Source organism: Nipponia nippon, unplaced genomic scaffold, assembly GCF_047370975.1.
Source record: "Nipponia nippon isolate SJK-2023a ecotype South Korea unplaced genomic scaffold, ASM4737097v1 scaffold_23, whole genome shotgun sequence".
NCBI lineage: Eukaryota > Metazoa > Chordata > Aves > Pelecaniformes > Threskiornithidae > Nipponia > Nipponia nippon.
Window position 1 is genome coordinate 1,610,513 of NW_028262340.1, and position 26,585 is coordinate 1,637,097.

Consider the following 26,585-nt stretch of genomic DNA (forward strand, 5'->3'; position numbering starts at 1 on the left):
CAAGAAGCCATGCAGAAGCCTGAAGCTGTGGTCTGAGGTGAATGAGATGCAATTTTAGCATAAGATACTACAAGCCACAAACAAGTATAAAAAGAAAAAACAAGTCCAGCAGTCTATGGTGCTCTGAAATAAGCGATTAGCAGCTGAGAAGGAAATTTCTCTGGATTGTCCTCCAAATATACACTTCTGACTGTATCGGGCTCCGTATTCTCATAAGGTCGCTCACTATCAATTAAACTATGAACTTCCAGGTAGCTTTTTGTAACACCAAGGAGACCAGAAGGTCCTGTCTTTCTCATCTTCTGGGCATTTGCTCAGCAGGCCACTGCAAGTTCAAACCAAGTGTTTCAGCAAAAAAGGTGATACGAAAGGGTGGGATGCAACCCCGTTAGTCACGTCCCTGTAGGGGACAGGACATGCCTCCTCAGCCAGGCAGCTTGAACCTCCCCAGCCTGGCAGGGATCCATGAAGCTGCCTCTCCAGCCCAGATGATGCAGCAGATAGCTGCAGCATCATAAGCACGGTAATGTCTTTACTTGAAGACTCTCAGGAGATCTGCAGCCCCTCCTTCCCAAGTTTTGTAAACACATTATAAACACAATATTCTCAAAAGAAATCTGCTGTCAAGCATGACATAGTGTCTATGGCAGTTTCTACAGCTATTCATTCATCTTTCCCACAGCCGTATCACCAGCGTATCAAGAACAACAGAAAAATTATTCATGTGGCAACGAGCACATTTCTGGTGCTCGTTGGTTTTATTTTGCTTCAGTATGGTATTTTAGAAGTTTTTCAAGATTAAAAAGCATGACCTTTGCCTTTAGAAATCATTAAGAGAAGCAAAGAGAGTCACAGGTATGGGAAAGTGTTAGGCACTTTTAACTTTTTGACACTTCTGCAGAGTAAAAGTACTCCGCCAAACTAAAGGAAGTGGAATGAGGCTATGAACTGAGATTGAACCAGGAGTTCATGAGTCTTCAGTTTAGGATGTAATCAGTTACAGAAAAGAGTGTAAAAAAACCACCAGAATCTATATGCAGAACACTGGCCTCCATCTCTGAGCAGAAAGCATCATATAGACAGTTATTTCTGTAAAAAATAAGATGGCCAAACATATGTACTAATGATTCATTAAGCTAAAAATCTTTGCTTAATCTTTCTAGCAGTGCGCAATGAAAAATTTCACTTTCCAGCCTCCAAAATATGAATATCCGAGGTCCTCCCAAGAGCAAGCAACCAGAAAGCTCACACCACCCTTCCCACCCCATCACCAGCAAGGGGGGAAATCACACTGCCTGCAGTTCCCTGCAACAGTCTGTGCAGTCATGCTGAGGTCCAAAGCAGAAACCAGAACCTTCTGGGGGTTTTAAGGCTTTAGCAGCCTGATAAAGCTACCCTGTGACAAGATGAGCTCTATTTGCCACAGCGTGGTCAACAGAAGCACAACTCCGCATTGCACATGCTGAAATGCCACAGTATTTTCACCTCACTGGTCAAGAAGCTCTCACATATTAGCAGTTTCTATGCTACTACTCACTTTCTTCAACCTTCTCATCTGAAGGACGACACAAAAGTGTAACCCTGAGCACAGCATCCAAGACTAATTGTAATTTTTAAATTCCACTCATGTCACAGACCCAATTTGTACAACACGCAGCTGGGGGTTTTTTTTGCCTTATGAGAAAGAAAAAAAAAAAAAAAAGTAGCAATTCTCTTCTGTGCACAGAAGTTCTGCTGTACTTTTGCTGGATGACACACCAAAGAACCACAACTGCACAGCCCAAAGGAGACAAACGGCTGATGCAAACGGAAAACAATGCAGCAAAAGGAAGTCATTCTGTAAGGCAATTACTTTGTTCTTTCTGGGGCTTTTTGGGGTATCTTCTTTCCATAGAAAGTTTCCACTACAGTTATTTAAATGAAACTCATGTATTTTTGTCCTCAAACCTGTAAGGCTGCATAGCAGGAGCTCTGCTAAAAATCAGTAAAACAAAATATAATTGTGCACAGGTGCAGGTTCTTTGGTCAGAAACACAGAGAAAGCACAAGGAATGTCCAAAACTAACCAGTGAGTCATTTTCTTAAACTAAAACCCAGAAAGACCTCAAGATATCATTTAGCAAAGCCACTGGAGATGTTTTAAGGTGGACACAACTGCCTGCAAGAATGTGAAACGTGAGAGTTCAAAGGTACCTGCACAGGCTTCATGGCACGGGGCAAAACAGGGAAAGGGAAGAGTTGAATGAACATTAGGAAATCCCTCCACCAAGAGTCATCCCATCACTTGAAACATCTCAAGGCTGGACAAACATCCTCACACTATTGGGTTGGAAATGCTCCTTTCCAGGATATGGATTTTCAATATCATCATCTCCATTTGGCGCTCCAGCAGACTCAGACATGGGGGAAAACACCACCATGCAAGAAGAGTGCAGCCTGGGTCACAGCTTCAAACCTGAGCCTCCAAGTGATTTTGGGACGTCTGTGCCAGTCTCCGGTGCGCTGCCGGCCTTCCCCCGAGCGTGCAGATGGCTGAATATTAAAGCAGCTTTTGCTTCCTGGCACTGTGCAGCAATGCGGTGGCACGAACACAGCATATAAAAGACCATTTCTGCAGAAGATTTACAATCTGCCTTTAAACCCTCTAAAGGGGTTAAATAACACGGGGAGCACGGGTTTCTTGTGGAAAAATGACTCACAGGAAGGATGGCAACAATGCACTGCTATAAAATATTAAACATAATAGGTCTGTCTGCCCTGGACTGAAAGAATAAAAAACCAAGGTAAGTAGACCTGTGTTTTTCTCCTGGTTCTCAAAGTCACTAATGGCCCTCTGGGTCTGTGAACAGATGTCAACAGCATACTGCAGGTACCACAATTTACTCGCTGCAAATTATTGCCTGGCATTTAATTAAAATTTTATTGTGGCGATTCCCATCAGCTCTCTCCACAGCACCAAATGGAACGGGCTGAAGAGAAAAGTGGATCTTTCGGAGCAAACGAGCCCAGTTCATCAATAAAATACTGTAGCTCTGAAAGGGGAAAAGAAAGTGTGTGGTAAGAGGTTTGGTTATCTGATGTTTTTTCCCTGCGCGGGGGCCCTGCAGTGCTGTTCCCGGCACTGACGCCTGATCTGAACCAGCCTGAAGCTGGCTGTGGGACGAGTCCAGCGCATGGATCGTGTTTATCTGCTTCCACTCATCAGGGATCACGCAGCATCCCTTTAGGAGCGGAGGATGGAAGAACTGGACTCAACAGTTCATTTGTCCAGCTTGGGAGGAAAGCACTTTTACTACAAAAAGCTCCTTATTCACCATTTCATTTCCTACGTCACAGACCTTTTAGGAACAATCCCAACCTGGTGGGAGGATCTGTCCATCTAATGGGGACTCCTCAATGATTTGTGCTTTTTTTTTTTGCTCTAAAATGATGAATGACCGTTCTTGCTTCCATTATAGCAGTGGGAGGCATCAGGCGTACCTATTGCTTTCAGCAGATGAAGCAGAGGGACCGGGTCTGCTCGGTCCCGGACTGCTGCTCTGTGCACTCCTCCATGCCCAGATCTTGCATAATTTCAGCTGGGGGCTGGATGGGAGCACAAGATCACCTTTTCTCTTGTCCTGCACATTTTTCTGGTGGCTTCTATAAAAGCGAGTAGCTACAAGCACAAGTATAGGAGACTTGGCTGCTCTGGGGCTTACACACAAGTTCCCATCTATTCCAGAGGTTCCGGAAATGATCAGGTGTGCAGAGGTCCCATAGTGCCGTTGGCTGTAAGGGAAGAAGAAAACCCCACGAATATCTCATGAGATATCTCCTTCTGGGTCACAGATACAGCGATCCCAAATCCACGAGCAAAACAACACAGCCAAGGAAGGAAACAAGTTGCATTCATGAAAGCTGATGCTTGTTAGCACCAGATTATCCTAAACCTCAGTGTCCTTCTACCCATTGAGGCCACCCTTGACCCTTCAAAAGAGTGGGAAAAAGCCAAAAAACAAGACAAAACATCCTCAACTCCTTGTGCATTTAGGAAAACTGATACCCTCCCGATACCTGCAGATATCCGCTGGAAGCCCTGAAGCACGAGACCCAAGGAAAGCAGAGTTTTCATGCCAAGCTGTGAGTGATACGGGATGCTAAGAAAAACAATGGCAAGCCCTCTGTGTCCACAGCTGGAGGAAAAAGAGGCTTATGCACACACCAGCTCCAGGGCCAGGATGGATTAACACCATCATCTGCCCTACAGCTCACAGTACTGGGGAAAACACAGCTCCTCAGGCTTAAAACTAAGGGTCTCTGAAGACTTGAAATACCCAGGGGAAGAGTAGATATTAGCTTCTCTCCAGAGCCTCAGGGGTTAACACAGGCACAGCTGAGCTGCAAACCTCCCCCTCTAAAGGTATCTGTTGATGCTTTACCTCCCTGTGCAACTACTCTGGGAAGTCAGGGGAGACAAGAGCTAGAACGATGGATGCAAAATTAAAAGCTCAATAAATAATTAATTGCTGAGGTCATCAAATTGTACGAATCTGTCCATCTCGCTCTCCGCTCTCCTGTTAATCGGAGGAGTCTCTGTTTCAATGGTGGGTGAAGTGGTCCTGGAAGAACCATAATTTCTGCACACTCCTGCCACGAAGCTTGTACTGGGTGCCATATAAATCAATAGTAATAAATCATTTGCTGAAAGCTGTAAAGACCTTAAGAGTGTTAAGCAAACAGAATGCCTCCAGAGATCCCAAAATAAAGTGAGAGGCGAGTTTGAGTAACTTATTAAGGTAATTATTAAAATGCAAAACATCAAATATGTATAGCAGAGACAAAACCTCCTTTCCTCTTTCCGGTATCAGCCTGTCCACAAATGCCGATGAAAAAGAACACTCTTAAGTACCACAAATAAAATACACATGAAAGCTAGCAAACCCACCTCACTGCCTGGCCACCGTAACCCTTTCTCTTCCCCCTGTCTATGCACTATCTCCCTCCGAGTTTTGCCTTCAATGGTAAGGTCCCTCAGGCTGGGACCACGTGGCCAGTTTTTCCAATATGTGCAATTTCTAGCACGTGATGGTGTTACTCTGATTATAACTAAGTGGTTAATAACAATGAACATGAATGCCCAGAACGGAAGAATTTTATCCAACGGCCGATGTGTTGCAAAGCTTGTTGCATCCTCCAGAGACAGGCTGCTGAGCGAGGTGAACTGATGTGCTACAGCATGTCAGGTCCTTATGCTCTGACCAGCAGCAATGGCATAATCCAGTCCCTGGACTGGGCCAGATCAGCTGCTTGATAATGAATAAAGATACACACACACCCCCCGCCAGTATGTGAAGCACAAACAGAGGAGAAATATTAGGCTTATTTCTACATCTATGGAGGAATTGGGAAAATTTAACAGCTCAAACTGTAGTTTAGTGAGAGTTAATAGCTAATGCTTGCACAAAATGCCAGTACTTCACAGCCTTGCAAGTGCTCAGGACCTCTTTGCTTTGTGCTGCACCTACAAAATGAGTTTAAAAAGTTCTCTGGAAGTTTCTTCCCAATTTGTGAACAGTGTTGTTACTGTATCCATCCAGAAATGTCATGTTATCTGTAAGAAATACCATGCTACCTGGTTAAGCGCAGCCTGTGCGTATCACTCTGTTACTGTCTGATCCGTTACAGTACGAGAAGACTGCCCAGCACTGACGGTGAGCCCGCAGCAGCAGGACGAACATCCTCACCGCTGTCTTTGGACATGGAGCGACAACAGCCGCAGGTCCATGGGCTGCGTGGCATGGGAAGTGCATGCCCCAGCTGCAGGCCATCCTCTCCCTGACGTTACATACTGGATGCTTTTCTCCCCAGTCCTGCCTGCACATCAGGCCCACCTCACCACACACAAAGACGTGGCACAGAAACTCCTGTGCGTCTGGAGCCCCTTTGGGAGCAGGGTCCCAGCTGGAGGTGGCTCCTCCAGCAGCGGCGGGGCCAGGGGCTCTCCCCACCCGCGGTGCTCCCCCCGTGCCGTGGTGCACAAGAGATGCTCCCAAATCCAGCCTCAGCCACGCTGGTCTACTCTAACAGCCATTTGTGGCCATGGTAGAGTAGGACACCCGTTAACGGATCTAAAAAAACCCTATCACCATAAATCACATTAATCTGTAACTTCTCACATGTGTTTAAGACAGGGCCCAGACCATCCCATCTATCTTCAAACTTTTTTCCTCTTCAAAATAAAATCTGACTTATTGTATTTTTTTTCCTGAAACACCATCATATAACACAGCACCAGAGTCCAAACACCAAACTGCCCCTTTTCTACCATGCGGGGTGCTCTTCTCTGCCATCTCACTTACGCTGTTTCTCGACTCCATTAGAAACACAGCCAGTAAAAATCTCCTGAAAACACTGTTCCCAGTTAAAGTGAGCCCTTATGAAACCAGTATCTCAGCCACTTGCTTAACGTATTTCTCCCTAGAAGAACTTACAGTGTTTCCTTGATGAACCCCCAAGCATAACAGTTTCCACAGTGATTACAGAAAAAGCAGCGGTGCCAGAAATAACATTGTTAGATGGAAAACATCCCCTGCACTCGCTCTCACACATGCACACACCCATCCCGCGCAAACGGGCTCACCGGCACCGGGAACAATTCCGCATGGTGACAGCCCAAGCACCAAGTAGCCACCCCAGTGCAAAGGCAAACAGAGATGGAAATTGAGTCAAAATATCACTTTTTAAGTAGGTGTCTTGGTGATGGCACACGGGCAGGTAACCTCTGCACACGGGCATGCAACAGCATACCCTTGAGTAGAGATATAATCCATGACCGTATTCCAAAAGCAGCTTCCCAAGTACAATATTCAAAATATTTTACCTAGCAAGGCGGGACAAAAATGACCACTCCAGATGGTTTGTCCTGCCTCGTGAAAGGCAATTTTAGTTCCGACACAGACCTAGTGCAAAAGCAGGGAAGAAAAGTACCAAGTATCGGAGCTTCTCTAAACCACCCCCCTCGACACTCACATTCATTCAGTTATTTGAGGTCTAAGGCATGCAAAGCTGCAGTTTCCATTCGCGTGAAACTGCGTGTGTATTTTCAGGACGTTCCCATGCTGCTCTTCCCCGCTCCGGGCGGCGGGCAGCCTGCTCTCTGCATGCCAGCAGACGGAGGCTGCGGGCAGCACCATCCCCACCGCTGCTGCGACTGGATGGACGCGGTATCTCTGACTTTCTCATTTATTTACCAAAATAGAGAGAAGGCTTTCAGCAAGCACCTTTCCAAAGCTATTTTCTGCAACAAGTGCCCTCACCAGCTTCAGACTCTTTACTTCTTGAGAGCTTATTGCTCTCAAGAAAAGAACAAAAAAACCTTTTTTTTTTTTTTTTTTAACTTAAACTTTCTGCTCACCACCAGGGCACCAGTTCCTGCCCTCTTCCCACAGCCCTCACAAGCATCTTCTCCGTTTTAGCCCTCTGTCCCTGTGTCAGAGTCCTCACCAGCCAATAGCCCTGTTTTGCCTGGGAGAAACTCAGCACACTTATCCATGTAAAAAAGGATGATGTTTATCACCTTGATTTGCATTAGAAATTACTAAAGTACATGACAAACCTATTATTCACTTAGGAAGCTGTAACTCAAATTAATTTAAGATGGCAAAAATGGGTTAAAAAAGAAAAAAAAAACCTAAACAGCAATGGCCAGCTTAGATTTTTTTGATAGGTTTTGTGCTTGACACAACTGACACATCTACAACCAGAAGCCTCCCAGGACAAGCTCGATACATCCCCGACTGCCAGTGAAGACTTAGCTCCAGTTCAGAAGAAATAAGATTTGAGGATTTCTGTTCTGTTCACACACTTCATTTCTGCTTTTACACCTGTTTACTTAAAAAAAATTAACCGCTGATTTAACATTTTGGCATACCATCTCCTATCTTCTCAATAATTCCTAATTCTGATTAATGCAAATATGAAGGCAAAGTATTTTCTAACTTTCGAACAAATCCCCACAGGTGGATGACAGATGAAAACACAAAAGCAGCAAACCATGTCTATGGCAATGAATTACAGGCAGAATCAAAAAGCAACTATATTCCATGGAGGCTATAAGGCAACCAACACCTCAATTGGGACTTTCCCTTAACTTCTTTAAAGACCTAAAACCTGCATAATGCATAATAAAACCAACACTGCAGGCTTTTTCTTCAGCAGAAAAACAGCACAGCGCTGCCTTAGGGTTATGAAAAAATTCTTCAGTTTGGCAGTAATGGTTTTAGCCTTCCTCGCTTTACTGTTTCTGAATGCAAACGGCGCCAATCAAAGCAGGTTTGCAAAAGCAGCAAGGGTTCGGTTTTAATAAACCCTCCTTGAATTAAAAAGGATTACCTTAGTAATGATACAAACCACGGCAGCAAACTCATTAGACAGTGAGTCATTACTGTAGGATGCTATCAGATGTGAAGATCCAGCCCGTACTGCTGGCAGGTCTTCTCGTACGGTGCGAGGAAGGTCTTAGGCGATTCTTGGATCTCTTTTACCCATTTCAGCAGTTTTTTGAGTGGCTGTTGGGGCATCAGTGCTAAAAAGCAATAGCTTCCCCAGCCTAGAGTGCTCCTGAACCGTAACGGTGAATCTTTACCATAATGTGTTTTCATAGTTATTTGTAGTCATTCACTGTAGCATGAAGCACTTAGAATATTATTTAAAATAGTATCAATTTACTTTTATTTAGCATTTTTCACACTGGTGGAAAAAACTCTGTGGTGTTTTACAAACTGCTGTGGAGGGAGTGTAGCAATGCTCTTGGGAGGGAGGGAGAATATTTTTAACCCCATTTTACAGAAGTGGGAACTGAGGCACGCACTTTTCCACAGAAGGATATTGGCCAGAAACATTTCTGAATTCTTGCAGGATAACTTCCAGCAGAGATCCTCACTTCCAGAAGAAATGTACACTTAATTCCAAACTACAGTGGTCACACTGTTGTGTCCCAGCCAATTTTCTCACGTAAACAGAGTGGTGAAATGGTGGGGAAGAGTGGTTTCTCTTCAGGTTTTGTTAATTTTAGCCTGAGAAAGTAATGAAGGAAATACCTGAGCACTATGGGCAAGTTTGCGGGAGGTAATTAAACACCCAGGTCGACTTCCCTTCCAACTCAGAAAAGCTTCACATTCTTCTGTAGATATCTACAACTCTATTTTTGCACTTGATTCTAGCCTGACCTTTCATTGCAGTGTTTTGTTCCAAAGTCAAACACTCCGCATCTTCAAAATGAAGGCATTTTTCTTTTAAACATGACCAAAACTTTATTTTCCTCTTTAAAACATGCAAAGACCCAACACATTTTCAGTGGGTTCAAATACACACAAGAACGCTTTGTCCTGCCCCTACCAGCCCTGACGTCCCCTGCAAAAGAAACGTCCCAGTTCAGAGCAGCAATCCAGCTAGGATGCCAAGAGACCTCAAATTTGAGTAAAGAAATCGCTTCGCTGTTTCCACTTGTACAAATAATACCTGCTGTCAACAGCTCTTCTAAGAAGAGCAACTCCAGAAACACCACGCAATGCTCATCCTCCCAGAGTATACATCCCCGTAAGGAACAGGCATTACCTCTCCATCCTTCCCTACGCCCAGCCAGCTCATCACCCTTAACTCGTTCCTCTGCAGCTGATATAAGCCAGCGTGGCTGTAGTGCCTCCAAGGGAGTTTATCAGATTTACACCCCTGTGGCAATAGGGTGGCAACTGCAAATTACCAGCCCGTTACCAAGTCACAGCTGACCCAGCCCAGCAGCTGCTCTTGTTTTACAGGTGGCAGGCGCCATCCCAGTGCTTTCTGAAACACGTGAACTTTATGAAACTTTTTAGTTTTAATTTCTATTCAACTCATTTTAGCCCCACCTTCAGTTTTTCTATAGCTTTAATTTACATTAGTAAATCTCCCCAGAAGGGAACAAACCCAAGAAAACTGAATAAAGGGCAGGAGGGAACACAGGAAACCCGTGGACAGCTATTTAGAGAGTCAGCGATGGCTCATGGAAAACTCTGAAACACATTCCTGTTAGTGACAAACCCACTGCTTTGGCCCCGGGTCACTTGCTGCATCCCTCGGGTCCTCACTGCCTCACCCTGAACAGCAGGGAATGGCGAGAGGCTTTCTGTCCGACACCTTTTCCTGGGCATTTCCCAGCAGCTTGGGGCAGGAGGAACCAGCCAAAAGTCCAGGGCCCAGGATGTTCCTCCTAAACCCCTTGAAAGCTTCTGGAAGCTCTCAGAGTTTCACAACCTATTTTGTGAACCCTATACCCTGTGACCTAAATAAGAACCACTCATGCATCTTCACCAGATGAAATGGCTGGAGACGGCGCCCCATCACTTCCAGCAGTGACGCAGACCTCTAAAGCATTCAACCCGCAACTTAACCTTACGACGTTACTTTTGGGGAGCACATGTCCAGTCACACACTTATCTAGTCAGCCTTTTACCCCAAGACCATACCCTACCCTAAGTTGGGAATGCAACCAGCCCTCAACACCCCTTGGGTCCCTTCGTCACCGCTGGCTCACGGTTCATTATGATATTGCCAACAGACAGGGCTATCGAGAATAATCATACACCTGAAGATGAAGAAGGCCAGTCCATGTATACCTGAGACTTAAATCTACTAGTAATTCCTATGAAAAGTGACAGTAGGTGGATATAAAATTAATGGTTGTGTCTGTTTTGTGCCTTTTGAGCTCTGCAAAGTAGTGAACTGCCCTTCAGGAGAGACCATCTAAGCAATGCAGAAGTTGGATTTCAATCTGGATGTAGGACTGTGGCAATAAAGACTTCAGGAAACTACTACACTTAAAACCAGGTTTGCTGGGAAAAGGGCCAGGCTCAATTTTATTGGATTCTCCGGAGGTTTCCTCTCTAAGCTGCACCACCAAATGAGGGCTCAGCAAACCTCTCCAGGTCTCCATGCATCTGAGAGCAACATTAGCAGAGAAACCCAAATCCTATGTCTGAATTCAGCTGGATCTAGCCAATTTTTGACACACCTTGCCTTCCTGCTTAAAATCTGTAGGTCTAATGGAGAAGCAGAGTAAAATAACTGAAACCCCAAAGCCTCCCAGTGCTACAAAGCTTGAATAACAGTTTAATGAGCAGGCGATCCTCCAAAGTCCAAGGAAAGAACAAGTGAAGGGCTGGATAAGTGGCCTGGAAAAGACAACTTAGGATCTGGAGACTGAGGAGCTGCTGAAACCGAAAACCTTGTTTGCACAAAAAAAAAAAAATCTTTATATCATCAACGTATAATAAAGTTTCCCACAATGCTGAAGATGCTCTACTCTGAGTTTGTACCAGCGGCTGACCCGCCTGCTCGCTCCTACAGCGATGCCCTACAAGTGCTTTGTGCCCATGCACGGGCTTCGAAGCGATGAGGAACAAGTAGTCCTTGCTTACAGCAAGTCCATTTTGGGAAGTTAGGAAAACTTGATCTCACTCAAGTTTTCCTGCTTAAAAGTTGCTGAGCAGTTTCCAGAAGGAAAGTGCCCCCAAACCGAAATTTCCGTGCAACTGAAAAAAAAAAAAAAAAAAAAAAAGGGTTACAAAAATACCATCTAGGTATATTTAAATGGGTTAGTTACTGTTCTTCTTGGGGAAAAGGCTTCTCTGAAGATTTCCACGCAGTAAACACTCAGGGACATCTGTGCTCATCTCATGCAGCTCTGCATGGCTGGTTTCCTCACCTTGCCCTGCTGCACGTGCGACCTTCTCAGAAAGCCCAGAAAAGTGGGCAGTAAGTGAAAACCAGCGCTGCACGAGCTATCACAGCCTGGACTTCCTAGGGAGGAGAGGCTGGGCTTGGTTCAGGGCTTTGCAAAGAAAATGAGGCAACGTAGAGGATAAGGAAGATTTATTGCACATTTACTTTCACCAAATGTTTTTTGAATGACTGAATAATCCCCTAGCCCCCTTAACACAGGCCCTCCCTGACACACAATGCGTCTTTTGATGCTCATTAAAAGGTTCACCTTATGCAGGCATGTAATTAGAGCTGGGCAGGATAAAAATCTCCATTCTGATTACTGCACTGATTATAGAGACTGAGATCCCAGCTGACTGTGCAAGGCCGGCCTGGGAAAGACCATTTTCTTGAACTGAAGTCGTGGCGCAGCGGGAGCACTAATCACAACTGTCCTCTTGCAAGGTGGTCTCAGCAGAGCCCAGGAGAGGGAGCACCAGTGAGAAACCGGCCCGGATTAACAGGCGAAAGGTGGGAAGAATTCAGCAAGTGTAACGCACAGAATGGAAAACAGAATAAATATTTCCCTGCATCCCAACTGGCCCTACTGACTGCAGTTCCCAGCAGAGCTATAAAGATCTACTAACAAGCAGCCTTTTTCAAGTCAGAGACAACGGTGTTGAATGTATATTTTAAATAAATTGCCTTCCTTTCCAGAGGGTTATTTTTTTTTTCCCCCTAAGTTTGCACCCCCTTGCCAAGAAACCAAATGCTTTAAAGCGCTTTAGAAACGGCGAGTCTGCTGAAACACTTTTTGCATTCAACATGTGCAGCCAAATGTAGCCAGAAGTTATGACGGCAGAGCTCCTCCGAGCACAGAGTCAGCAGGAACCTCGGCGATTAGGGGAGACGGAGGAAGCCGGAGGAAAGCCAGCTTTCCTAACGCAGAAGGAGCTACCCGACGTGGCCATGGGACTTTGCCAGTGACGTACGGCAAGGGAGTTCCCAGGAGCCCCTCATTAATGACCTGCCACCCAATCAACAGGATGGCCGCGGTGATTTCCCAGCCGGGATACACTTCCCTGCTCTCTCCGATTACTGCTAAACCACCCATGTCAGCAATGCCTTATCCCTGCAGCTCAGGAAAGGTTTCTCAACAGCGCTTTTGTTGTTAACTTCAGAATAAATATTATTTTCGAAACCGTTTCTCTGGGGACTCACCCCACCAGATCCCCTTCGTAGTCCCCCACATCCGATCACGCTCACACACGCTGCAAGCTACGCAAGCTGAACACTGAGCTATTCTATTGACGGCTGCCGTATATTTTTCAAGAGCAAACTCCAAACATTTCTGAGTCTGCTCGCCCCCCGGTCTGCTCTCTCCTCTGCCCCGGCTGTGAGCACATGCTTCTGCTCAGACGGGAAAACCAAACGAGCAGAGCCTGCGGTCCTGTCTCTGCTTTTTCTGCCACCTGGGCAGCCACTCATCAGGGCACCAAAAAAGAAAGAAATCTTGTAAGGGTCCGTTGTTAAGATGCTAAAAGCACAGTAGAGAAGCTGCAGCGGGATATAGAAATGTTTCTGAAATGGATGACGTCCGACACAGAGAAATTAGAAATGCCCGTTGTGGATTAGGATGAAAATGGTCAGTCACAGTGAAGAAATCCCCTTCCCTTCTGCTGCAGGAGCTTCCCCAGCAGAGGAGAGGGCTCCTCAAAGGCGGTTCTCAGGGGCTGCACCACACTTCTGCATCTCCCCAATGTGTCCCAGAGGACACAAAGCCCAGACCTGCTGCAAGCAGTTTGGTGGTAACACATTCATTAATTAATCAACCAGTAACTTCTGGAAGTTTTTTCTTTGATGCAGAGTTTACACAAGTCCTCTCCAGGTTTTCTTTTCCCTTCCCGTAAGAAGGGCTGCAGTGAAGCCCTCACCAGTCCAAGAAGCCCGACAGCAAGCCTTGGAGGCAGGCGGCTTTTCTTCTCAGAAGCAAGTCAGGACAGCACATATACAACCCCACCATGTCCTACACCAGTATCTCTGCATCCTCCGCTGAAGGATACTTCTCTAGGGATGAAAGAAATCATGTTTCCAGGATCCCTTCAGTTAGACCTGTCTGCTAAGAAGGGGAAGGCAGGAAAGGGATGGGGGCGATGAGACTCGCTGAATGGGCTTTGGAGTCTCTTGACACCTGTGAGCCAAGTGAGAACCACAACATCCCACCCACCCCCTCCCCGAATCCCACTTATTCTTACTAGGAAAACACACTCTGACGGCGTTGTGAACGTTTTCCTACAAGAATCAGAATGAGAAGTTCCTGAAGCACTGAGATTGTGAGAAAAACACGACAGTCCCCAACAAGCACAAACAGCTTCCTGGGGGACTGCTGAAGCCAAATAAAATAAGAGATGGGAGTTGCAACGACGAAGCTCTCAGGACATCCAGACAGCGAAGGTTAAAACTGGCTCTGCGCACTGACACTAATAATCTTTCAACACCAGGGAAACTAAAAGCCTGTAAGCTACAGGTTATCCGCTAGCAGCGGAGCAGGGTTTGGATTGTATTGCTCACACCATAAATCACCGTGTCAGCTGCCCCAGCCATTTCCACTCGCCAGACCGTAACTGGGTAAAAGTGCCAAGCGCTTTCGCGATGGTTGGCCCATTAGCTAAAGAACCAGGAGGGGCGAAAAAATAAACTAACGCACGGTGCCTTTTTCCAGAATACCAATCCTCACATTCTCATAGAGCGGCTCAGTGCGTGTCTGCATTTCTGATCACACCTCTGGGTGCATCAAAAGCATTATTAATTTCCATCGAGGAGGATTAAGAAGCTTAAATCGTTAGCGCTCATTTACTCAGACTTAATACATTTTTAAAGCTGCCTCATTTTATGCTGATGCGCAGGTGCTAATCAACGCTTAAAAGGGATAAACCACGGAAAGGGTCAGCCCCAGGTACAGGCCCTCCTTCTCCGCGTCCAGCAGGTTCAGCCTCCTCACCTGCCCGCAGAAGCCCGGCAGATATTTTGGACTCCGGGTTGGGAAAGTCAACTTGGTAGTAGCTCACGCAGGGATTTTACTCGCACAGCTTCTCGCTCGCATCACGTGTCGCCCAAGAACAACCCCTCCGCTCCCCACTTGCTTTCCTGTACAAGTGATAAGGAGGAAATCCGTCCCAGACAGACAGACAGACAGCTCACCCCTGCCACATGCTGCGGCCAGCGAAAGCCCGCAGCTCGCAGGACCTTAATGAGAAGCGGCCGGCAATTAAGAGTGGAGCTGCAGCTTGTGCCTGTGCCAGTGCAGGCACCCGGGCTGTCTGGCGGCGGGTCAAGAGCAACAACCCCTCCGTGTTTACAGCACACGGTAGCCCGACAGCCAGCAACCCCGGGTTACTCATGGCAGTGACCTCACCAGCGAGACATGCCCGTGTGTTACGAGTGCTCTTAATTACGCCTCATCGGCTGCTCTTCCCTCTCAGCGCGGACGGCGGCTGATAGAAGAAGAAATAAATAAATATCTCTGTCTATGAAAGCACCTCCCCGCCCCCAGCAGCCAGCGCCTGGAATGAAGCGATCAGATTTGTTACCTGCACATGCCCCCCGCACGGCAGCCGCGGCTCTCCCATGACTCTGCCCGGTGAGAGGTAGGGACCCTGGGACTCCAGGGGGATCTTCTGCCGGGCTGCAATAGAAAAGGTTAGTTTAAAGCTCCTTATTTGGGCAGTGATGTAAAGGGAAGTTGTTCAGGCAGCGCCACCCCCTTTTTCCATTCACTACACATTGTTTCCTGTTGTCAAGCAGCTGCTGTGGCTTTCGGCAGAGACAAGGGAATCCTTCAGCCCCCGGCTGACTCCGGGTGCTGCAGAAGGCGCTGCCGAGGCTGCCCGACCCCGGCTGCCCACGCACGGGGAGCAAAACTCATCCGGGCCGGACCGCGGGAGCGGGTGGGAGATGCTGCCCCCCTCCCCCGCCCCGCCCCTGCCAGCTCTTGCCATCACAAAAGCGGCTTCTTGCCTGCGGGAGCCGGTGCCGTCGGGGGGCGAGGGGGCCCGGCTGCCCCGGGGCTGGGGGCAGCCCCGGCCCGGCGGAGGGAGCGCGGTGCCGGCACGGCGCTGCCAGCGCCGCTCGCCCGCCCCGCCGCCCCCCTCCCCTCGCCACCCCTCCCTCCCTCCCTCGCCGCCTTCCTCCCCCACGTCCTCCTCCTCGTCCCCTCCCCATGGGTCCCGGCTCCCCCCCCTCGCTCGGCCGGGCGCTCCCCCACCGGCGCGGTGCATCGCGGCGGAGCCGGCGGCCGCGCCGCCCCCAGCGCCTCGCTCGGGCCGCAGCCGGCAGCGGAGGGGGGACGCGCACCGCCCCGGGGGGGGGGGGGCTGCCCCCGGGGGAGCCCGGATCCCCCGCTCCCGGCCCGCTGCCGCCGGGGCTCCCGGCGCAGGCAGCCCCCAGCCCACCGGCCCCCGGCGCGGAGCGGCGGCCGCGGAGCTGCCCCACAGCGCTCAGCACCGCCGCGGCCATGGCGGGAGTCGGGACTCTGCACCCCTTCAAACTGCCTGATTTATCCCCAAACGCACCCCGTATTATTGGGGGGAGGGGGCTTTTATTTTTTTCTTTTTCTGTCTTTTTTTTTTTTGTCTTTTTGTCTTTTTTTTTTGGTCTTTTTGTCTTTTTTGTCTTTCTTCCTTTTTCTGTCTTTTTTGTCTTTCTGTCTTTTTTGTCTTTCTGTCTTTTTTGTCTTTCTGTCTTTTTTGTCTTTCTGTCTTTTTTGTCTGTTTTTCTTGTCTTTCTGTTTTTTTTTTTGTTTTTTTTTTTTGTCTTTCTGTCTTTTTTTCTTTTTTTGGTCTTTTTTTTGGTCTTTGGGGGGGTGTCTTTTTTTGTCTTTTGGGGGTTTTTTTTGGTCTTTTTTGGGGGGGGTCGTCTTTTTTTTTTTTTTTGTCATCTTTTTTGTCTCTCTCTGTTTTTGTTTTTTTTTTTTAAAGTTATCACTGCCGTAACAAACTGAAAGCCTGAGCCCTTGCGCTAAAAGGGGGAGACAAAGTGCTCCTTCATACGGCTGCAGGCAAGGCAAAATGGTCAGGCAGGCGAGATCTCCGGAGCGCGTCCCTCTTCCACCTGGTGATGGCAAAAGGCCTCAAGTGGGGTTTGTCCTGGCTCCCACGCGGGATCCCGGCTCCCGCGGCCGAGGTCAGCTCAGAGGACAGAGCGAGGTAACCCCGGGTTTTCAGCCAGGCAGCTGGGAAGAAGCAGGCTGGGGCTTTTTAGAAGAAAGCAGAAGAGTAGCCTTGCATCCCAGGCTGTGTTTACATTTAAAATATATGTGCGTATTCAGCAAAATGTTTCGTGCTTCTTCTTTAGTCATTAGAAGTGCTACTGTAGATGATAGGGTTTTACTGGCAAAAATGAGAACTCTTGCCAAGATTACTTATTTTGCTCAGCTCATCAGTATTTGCTTGATAACTGATTGCCATTATATGGGGTACCTGGTAAAACGTTCTGTGGTGAAAGCAGCTATACCCCATAGCTGTGGGCACGGCCATCCTAGCAAAACTGCATCTCAGACCTCCGTTTCTAATGCAGGCTACACAAAAAAATCACTAGTTAAAAAGAAAAAAAAAAAACCCAACCCCCCCAAAAAAAACACTAAAAAAACCACTATTACCAAGCCTATGTTCCTATCTGATTCCAGACTTTATAAAGTCAGAGTTAAGCCATAAAAAAAAAAAAAAAGTCACCTAACGATGAAATAACGATGTGAAGTCTCTATGATGGAAAGATTTACACTGGCAGCCCAAAGAGAAACTTAGCAGGATGTGCTTTTTGGGGTGAACATCGACAGAGTTGTCACTTCTCTCAGAAAACAGCATGTTGCTTTTCAGGGGAATGAACGGTTGGAAACCTGCTGTCGAAACGCCAGTCTGGCCTGCCTCCAACCAGCCACAGAGCAAACTCTGGGAAAACTGCATCCCCCAAAATGCTTTTGGTGCTAAAACCAAGAAAACACCATGTCACACATGCACTTTCTATCAGCATATTATTTCCTCAACAGCCCAGTTTCACACCCAATTTCAGCTTCTCTCATTCCAGAGAGAAATGAGAATTAGAGCGTGATGTAAAAATGCTTCCTAGTTTTATTTGTTTAATTTTGCTCCCATGCTGCTATGGTCTCCCCCCTCTCCCTCAGCCTGAGTCACTTTGGTGTAAGCAGGTGCAGTTGCTTAAGGTCTTTCAGGAATTGTACGGATGCAGTCAGACACTGGATACGCTAACGGGCCCACAAGGACTCCCAACCAGCGTGTGCGGAGCGGCCTCTGCCCTCCTGAACCTCACTTGACAAACACGGACATTGGGTGTGTTTCCCCCTGGAGCGAGCTTTCACATCGGGCTGGCTGCAATTCCAGGGCGCTGGGGTTGCAGCCCCAGCTGCGCATCAGTTTGCTCCAGGCCACGGAGAGCGTATCGCATCCGGAGCTCTGCACGGACCGACTCGGATGAGCCAAGAGCAGTAAAAGCATGTTTGTCACTTAAAGGCCAGCTAATGCAAGCTGGACTGAGCAGGGGGACTGTGGCAATAGAAGGGACTGGATATGGCAAGGCATCCACTTTCTTCATCAAATTCGACTTGAGTATTTGGATGGACAGGTAATAAATGAAATACAGCTCACAGAAGCACGGACAGAAATGCAAGGACCCCTAATCAGAAGCAAAAGCAGTGTCTCATTTACTCCATGCCACAGTGGGGAAAAATCAGTGGTATCTCGGTTATCGTGCAAGCGTGTCAGATGCCAGCAGCAGCCTCACGATGGTTATGATTTTACTAGGCCAGACAGACAGATCATCTCCTCCTGACGCATCTACGATCTTCTTTCCTTTCTTTGCACACGGGGATGAACTGCAAACTAGCTGTGAGAAGCACTTATTAAAATATCACCGTCCAGTCTGAAAGGGCGAGGGCACCCAGTGTGCCCTTGAGAGGCTTCAGCACCTCTGCCATGATAAACTCTCTCTCCTTGGAAGACACAGCCCCAGGAATTCATGAAAATAGTAGCAAGGTGCTAATGTTGCTTTTAAAGTGCACCACACAGCACCAAACACAGGCACATTTAAGATTTTCATCAACAAAAATGCTATGGATTTTTTTTATGTATTTTTCAGCAGCATCCTTGACTCTGCCCGTCACACCAATGCGCAAACACTCTCTTCCCAGTTATGGAGGTTGATCTCTGTGCTCCAACCCAAAAAGGTCAAGGTATTTTTCCCCTGAACGGTACAAACACGGCCATTCAAGGCAATCAACACAAAGGTGTTTGCCCGGTGCCGGTGGCTTTTCTTAGGTGGAAAATTGCGGTTTTGCTTAAATAGGAAAACAAAGGGCCAGGTTCCCCTGAGGCTCCTCTTCCCACTGCAGGGTCAGGAACAGACGGGGTTAAGTTCAGGCCACAGCGGTCAGTTTTGTGGAAATCCTTTGTCAGAAACGAGCATTTAGTCAGGAAAGGGACTGCCCTCAGGTCGAGGATGGTTAAAACAACCACATCTCCCTCCCCGTTTAAAGGTCAGACTCTTTTCCTCCCCTCGGTGTTTAGGTTGGTTACGATGCCTCCCCATCCTTCGCCCACCCCATTCACCTCAGCGTGGCCCAGGGTGTGCAAAACTTACCCGCTGCTTGAAAAGGCCTCTTTGAAACCATTCCCACCTCTTTTTTTTTGGAGCTCTATTCGTTTTTCCACCACCCCTGCTGCTGTGCAGGAGTTCCCAGCACCGTGCTCCTCTTTGGAGCACCCTCCAGTGCTCTGCATGCTTCCAGCTGGTCCCCAACTCATCCCTCTCTTCCCTGCTGCTAAAATGCATTAACAGAAGCCGAAAGCACGGTCAGGACTTTCGGCTTTTCCATATACACGACTGCTAGAGCTGCCGTTTGAGTAACCGCGTGGGAAAGGAGGTTACCCCGAAAGAACCCCTTCGCTACAGCCTGGGAATCGGGGATTTTCACACCAGTTCTCCCACTGGTTTGCTATACAACTATCAACAAGTCACTTCACCTTTCTGTGTCAAAGCCTTCACATCTGGGAAAACTGGCTGGGGACTTAGAAATGCTGTTGCGTGTTTTGTCTTTTTTTTAAAGCCCCTATGCCCAAGTACGAGCAGTCACACTCCTGATTGAAGAGGGGACAGGGAATAACGGTTTTCATGTCATCCTTCCCCTTGGGAAAGCTGGAGCAGCAGAAACCTGTGAATCAAACGTATTTCAGACATATTTAACAACCTTTTACAACCTGAACTGTAAATCCCTAGAAGTGAAACGAGATCCTCAGAAGTTTTAGGCACAGTCAGCGCCACCGACAAGCCCTGAGCTCCCCCTGCTTTTGGAAATGCCACCAGGCACCTTTCCTGAGGTGTGTTTATTTTGAACAGTCTGACCCCAGAAGCCCACATCCCTTCTCAGCCACCACGGCAGCAGCCCCGAGCTTCATGCCCACTGAAGGGCAGTGCCTGTTCGCTGCCTGGGAGCCTTGGTCCCCCCGCGGGGGCTCAGCTCTCCCCAGCTCCCCTCGGTCCGGGACCTCAGGCACCACAGGAGCTTTGCGTCTCACTTTCCACATCTGCAAAATGGGAATAACAGCGTTCCTTAACTCAAAAGGTCCCTGTGCTCGTTAAACATTTCAAAAGCATGCGGGAGAATCTTCAATTATCCAAAAAATCACTGCAAAGTTTCATTATTATTCCAACACTTACATTAAAGACACATGTCCTGGTAAGTAGCAGGCATGAGAAATCATTATGCTAATTTTAGACAGAGCATCTGCTCAATGTTAAATCCGAAACTTTGTCTCGAAGAAATAATTTGAATTATTTTTCTTCAGAATTGACATTTGTCAAACAATATGTTGTGAATAGAAATTGCAGCCAACTATGAGTAATCCAAGCGAGCACACGTATTCTGCCACGGCAAAAAGCGCTCGGGGAGAGAGGTTGCTGCATTTTGGCATGGTAGGAATTAATCGGTAAAATAGCCAGGCTGACGTGCTTCCCCCCTCAGAGCCGTCCCTGCCAGCTTCTGCCGGTGGCACAGACCCTCGCCTCGGGGTCTGCGTTCTCCGTCCGCTGTGCCCCTTCCTTCTACCTTCACTCCTGGCAGCCGGGGATCACCCAGCCTGCCAGCTCCCTGCCCGCCTCCGGGTGCTGCTCAGCATCTCCCAGGGAGAGGGTCCGTCAGAAACTGGGGACTGCTCCCTTCAGCCATATGTGTACCTATAGAGACCAAATGGCCTTGAGCAACGCTTACTGCACCGCTGGAATAAACTACATACGTGTCTACGAACACCATTGTACTCTGTTTTTATTTTTTTGCACAAGCATCTGCGCAGCTTCCCACTCACCTAACCCAGTTTGCAAAGTCCCTGGGGACAGGAGATAGCATCTTCAGAGCTATCAGCCTGGACACTCTCAGTTGCCAGCCCTGTTTGCACTGAGGGAAGGGCCACTGCTACCTTCCAGTGTGTTTTTTTCCCTGCCCTTCTCTTTTTCTGTACAACCTTCCTATTAATTTTAGACCAGTCGTTTCCAGCGTGCCTGGGGAGCCCTGAGGATCCGGAGGCAGCTTCTAAGGGTTTTGTGAGTTGTAACTAAGAAAAGCGAATCCAGCGCCTAGAAGCTTAAATTTGCTATGCAAATGAATGCATCCCACTGTAAAAATGTAAGATTTACAAATAAAAAAAAAGGTTGGAAGCCACTGACATAAACCAATATACGGTAAACACCCCAATAACCACATCAACGCACGTGAAACAAGGTATTACAGAGTAGGTTCGCATCTAGCAGAATGGGTGTCTATACATAATGAGTGTCAATTTAAAAATTAAATAAGCATTTTTACCATATATTTTGAATTACACTGTATACACAGGAGTCATCTCTCCCTAAAAATAGTGCAAAAATAAAAGTTCCATTTTGCTTTTAAGAAGTTAAACAAATTGCCATCGTAGTGTCTACTGGATAAGGTCTTTGGAATTCTACCTAGCAGGGCTCCTAAGTCCCATTAGAAATTCCTCATCTCGAATATCCTAAATGCTTGTTTGTAAAATCAGCCACCAATCCCTGAGCCATCTCCTTTTTGGCAGTACCATATGTACATAGTCCACAAGTATTTGTCAGCCTTTTAGACAAAAGATGCCATAGAAATAGCCATTATTTAAAAATTCAGTCATGCTGCCTAAAACCCGTTTCTTGTTAATTTTGACCCTGACAACACTTTTCAAGTCATCACAATCATTCTGACTGCGAAGTTACCAACTGTCCCATGCAAATATCCTGCTTAGATTCATTTTACCTTAAACACGGCACGGCAAAGGATGAGTTCCCACGCAGGGAGAAGGCTGTGCCCGTAATGTCCCAGGCCTCCAGCAGGCAGGGAGTAAAAGCCATGTACGGCGACCAGTGGTGAGATGGGGCACCAAACAGGAAACCAAGCAAAAGAAATTAATAACTAACAAAAGTATAAATAAAATACTCAAAGGGTGGGGGAGGTAACAGAGAAAAAAAAATAACACACGCCCTGGAGAAAGCCTGTGCATAAAAGGAAACATAGGGCTTGACCTTCCACCAGTGTTGATCCCTTCACTCCCACTTTACTCCAGTGCAAGTGAGAATCAAGTAACGCACAAAACTTTTTTGCTCCATCCTCCCTCATCACGTGTCTCGCTGCCTGGTCACACCAAACCATTGACCACCAGGAGCAGAGAGTGGTCCAGCCAAGGCAGCCTGATCCGGGAGGTCCGTGCCCTTTGGGAAAAACAGCACGGTATGGCCCCGAGCTGCTCCAGCGAGCAAAGCCAAGCCGGTGCCACTCGGGCTGTTCAAGCGCATGGGAAGCGTGTGCTTTGCTGCGCGAGCCTGCGTTATTTGAATGCCATGGTCAGACAGCACGACAGGCTTTGTGTTTTCGGATGAGCTCCAGGTTTTAAGTCGCACGTCCCAACCCACTGATGGTCAGATGCGGATACTCCACTTGCAGTTTCCACGCCTTGGTGTCTCTCAGCACATCACCAGTGTGCTGCATATCCCCTGCAGTGGTGTCATTACAGCCAGGATTAACCCAAATGCTGCCATCACTTGTGTTTTAGAGGAAAACCCCATGCAAAGCAGTAGCTGGCTGCTCCTTCCACCCCTCCAGGGCAGCATCCCACTGTAGCTGCCGCCGCGGGCAGCGTGACCCATCTTGGACCTTTGGCACTTGCTCACACACTGCTCCCGTAGCCGTCCGCGCTCAGGTTACCCTGCTCAGCCCAATTTACGTCTCCGGCACGCGAGCAAGGCGGGAAGCCGGGGCACTGCCCAGTGAGGCTGAGGGGCTCTCAGTTCCATTACAGGATTTTTTCATTTGCTGCAGCTGAACTGGCAGGTTCATTTACTATTTTTTAAAATTTCCCTTGGGCACCCAGACCTTTAGATGGGTGCTCTTTCAATATCATTAGTATGTACACAGATAAACAGAAAAGTTTTCCTAACAATTTGCCCATTCAAATCAATGGAGTAATCCTGAGGTTGAGTTTGGCCCCAGATTCTCAGTGGTGTTTAAACAGGACAGTTTATGCTGTGCATGGCCATGGACTTGCCCATGAAAAAGTAAAATAACGAATGACACAAGAAACATTGAATAATACATCCCCATCAGAGAAAAATTAGATTAATCCTGAAGTGCAGTCTTAAATGGGGCTACCTCATGACACAGACGAGTACAAGGCCTGGATAGAGATGGACAATGACAGTCCTTATTTTCTTCTGGAGACAAAACAGTCATGCATTCCCTAAAACTGCCTCCTCTGCTAGGAACTAAGGATAAACAAACAACTTTTAATACGGCTTTTCCAAATCCAGTATATTGAGCAGCAATTAGAAACTCTTAAAACTTTTAAGGCGGTAACATCAGCAGTATGTGTTTGGACTGAAACCCACAAATACCCATATACTGTGAAGCCAGGTAAAAACACATCCGTGAACTTTCTTGGAAGAATTATTTCCCATGACAAGAGCTCTACCAGAAGCTTCTGCTGCTCTTTGCATTAATTGCATTACCTCATTTCTGCTTCTCGCTAAAGAAACTTGCAACATTTTGTCAGCTCACATTCTCTCTTTCAAGTCAGAATTAGCAAAAGAAAACCAAAATAGTTTTATTAGTGGACTGTGTCCTTTTAACAAACTTCAATAATAAAACATCATAAGTTTTGCATCTGCGGCGAAACGCAACAGGACCTGCGGGGGGTGTGTGCATTTGGCCACTAACAGACAGCATCTTTTGATGGAGGCTCAAGGGAAAGCAGGCAGCAGCCTAACAACACCGAAAAAGGAAAAAAAAAGCATCATTCAGGCAACAACCATAACTTTATAGTTAAGAGTCAGTTGAGTTTTTTTGCATTTGTAAAGCAGGGATTTCAGTTCTTTGATGTATAAGAAAATGCACACAGCACAGCTTCTCCAAATTTACAGCATTTGTTCTGGAAGTGTGGAAATATGCATCCACTGAACAATAATGTTAGAACTGGCACAAAACTAGTTTCTGCAGTAATCTTGTCTTTGTCCTAAGTGACCTCACAGCACAGCAACATAGGGTCTGAAATACTTTGTGCAAAGTTAAATTTCAGTAAAATCTTAAATGTAGACTACACTAGGAAAAATATAATTAAGCTAAGTTATGAATGACTCTTGTACCTAATCGATATGCTCACCGACGTTACATCGGCCACTTAATACATCTCTGAAGCTGTTATGAGATAAGAAATAACAAATCCTTTATTTACCATGGCCATGCATTCACCGGTGGCTGAAAGGAATGGGCAGGGGCAGCAGAGTATGGCAGCAGTTCTCATTGCTCACTTGCCACTGCTGGTTAAAAACTTCGTGGCTACTTGGTAGTTTGAGCATTGGGGACTTCAAGGCTCCCAGCAGCCTTGCCTCTTTGTTTGGCATCTTTGTGTGCTGCTGCATAGCATAAAGGAAGCTTTTAAAATACAGAGAAAAAGGGAGCTGGGGGTTTTAACCCTGCACACCTTTTCCCAATCTGCTATTTTTGGCAGCACGGGCCTCTAAGCTATTGCTAGTAAAAATATATTAATGTCTCTCTTCTGCAGCATGCTTCCTGGCTGGAATTTATCTCACCCAACTTCAGATTTCTACAAAGTAAATACCTCCACACCTCCTTTTATGGAGGAAGTCCTAGAGTTTATTCACTTCACTGCAAGATACACATCTAAAGTAGTAGGTGAATCATGCCCTGGAACATTTTTTTCTCTCTACTGAGCATAAAGGGAGAGTGGATGACTTCTCAACTGGAGAGAGATGAGAAGAGTCCCAACCCTGCTGCTTGCACTGCCCCGAAACTCCAGTAGCGTGCTCTTAAAAGGATGTGCATATGTGAGTGCATGAGTGTGCATTATTTTACACTTCAAACCACTAGAAATGTCACCTGACTACCCTCACTGTGGTTATTATGTATTATTCATACATTCTATTGTATATCATTCATTAACGAATGCCATGCAAAAAAAATGTACATTTTAAATAAGGAAATTCATCAAAAAGACCCCTCCAAATAAGATGTAGCAACTTAGAACTTATGAACTTAGAAAATTAAGACTTCAGGTCACATACAAGAATAAATTCAAATAAACACATGTGAAATGAAGGTATCAAAAAACCCCTAACACTCTCAACCAATGCATTACAGGAAATCATAAAATCACCACTGCAGTGTTTGTGGTTCCAGAACCTGAGCTGCCATTCTTGGTCAAACCAAGGTCTGTCCATTCCTGTAGCCGTTCTCCAGAGGTGGCCAGAAGGTACGTGGCTGTACCATCAAACTGCACCCAAGAAGATACAGCAAGGGAAGACAAGGACAGGTCTTCTCCACTGGTTGATCGAACGTCAACAGCATCATGCTGAAAACCCAGAACTGCAAACAGTTTGCACAAACAGGGGAAAATAGCTGCAAAGTGCTTCGTCCACTTGGAAGTCTATGTGCAGCCAGTAATTAGTCGACATGTCCCTGCGTGGCCAAGTAAGCTTTTGCAACAGCCAAGACCGTGTCTGTGTATGTGACTACAACCTAAGTGGGGCTGGAGCATCTTCAGGTGAAGCCCAACCTCCAGTAAGCCCCTTCAAGTAGTGCATGGGCTACTCTGGCACTCAGGGATGGATCCAACCCATCTGTGGATGGCTGCTCCTCCCAGCGCAGCACCAGCGAACGGGCAGGACATTTCCAATGCAGACAAGAGTTGGCTAACGTCCTTCCAAACTTAGTTTTGACAACTTGAAAGTAAACAGTCCGCAGGCAAGATCTCAGCTCTCTGAATGCAACTGTTTACTGGGGTTTTTTTAGGCTGACTATCCTGTAAACATGGGCACACATCTTGTTAAGGACTAAGGGAGTTTTCGTAACCATCAGGACAGTCCCGGAGAAACTTACTGTGCATGAAAAGATTTTTTTCTCTGATTTTTATTTTTCCTGCTGTCCTATATTCTCTTTCCTGCATTCAGGGTCACACAAGCAACTGAAAGAGTAGGAATTGGCCATAGAGATGATCTGGGGATTTATTCCTGAAAAAGAACATGGCAACGGTCTAGGAAACGACAACACAGATTTCTGGGAATCCAGAGAGCAGCACTGAAACTCCAGAAAACTGAAACGCAGCCTTCAGCGTGGGGATTACCTGGACTTCTAACCAAGCAGTACACACCGTCCTGCAAGCCACCACCCCCAGGGCAAAGGCAACACCTAAACGCAGGTGCTGCTCTGCCGTCAGAGTCTCCTGCTTGTGCTGGTTTTGGCTGGGATAGAGTGCATTTTCTTTGTAGAAGCTAGTACGAGGCTATGTTTTGGA

The 26,585-nt window shown here is 47.0% G+C and overlaps 1 protein-coding gene across 3 annotated transcripts in view; it reads right to left on the reverse strand.

Moving 5' to 3' along the window:
• Positions 1–26,585, reverse strand: part of HIVEP3 (HIVEP zinc finger 3) — a 315,453-nt gene that overhangs the window by 109,288 nt on the left and 179,580 nt on the right. For all 3 annotated transcript variants that reach the window (XM_087760919.1, XM_087760921.1, XM_087760920.1), the window contains one exon: positions 15,309–15,403. The gene's annotated coding sequence lies outside the window, so the exon portion shown is untranslated. The remainder of the gene's footprint in view (positions 1–15,308; positions 15,404–26,585) is intronic.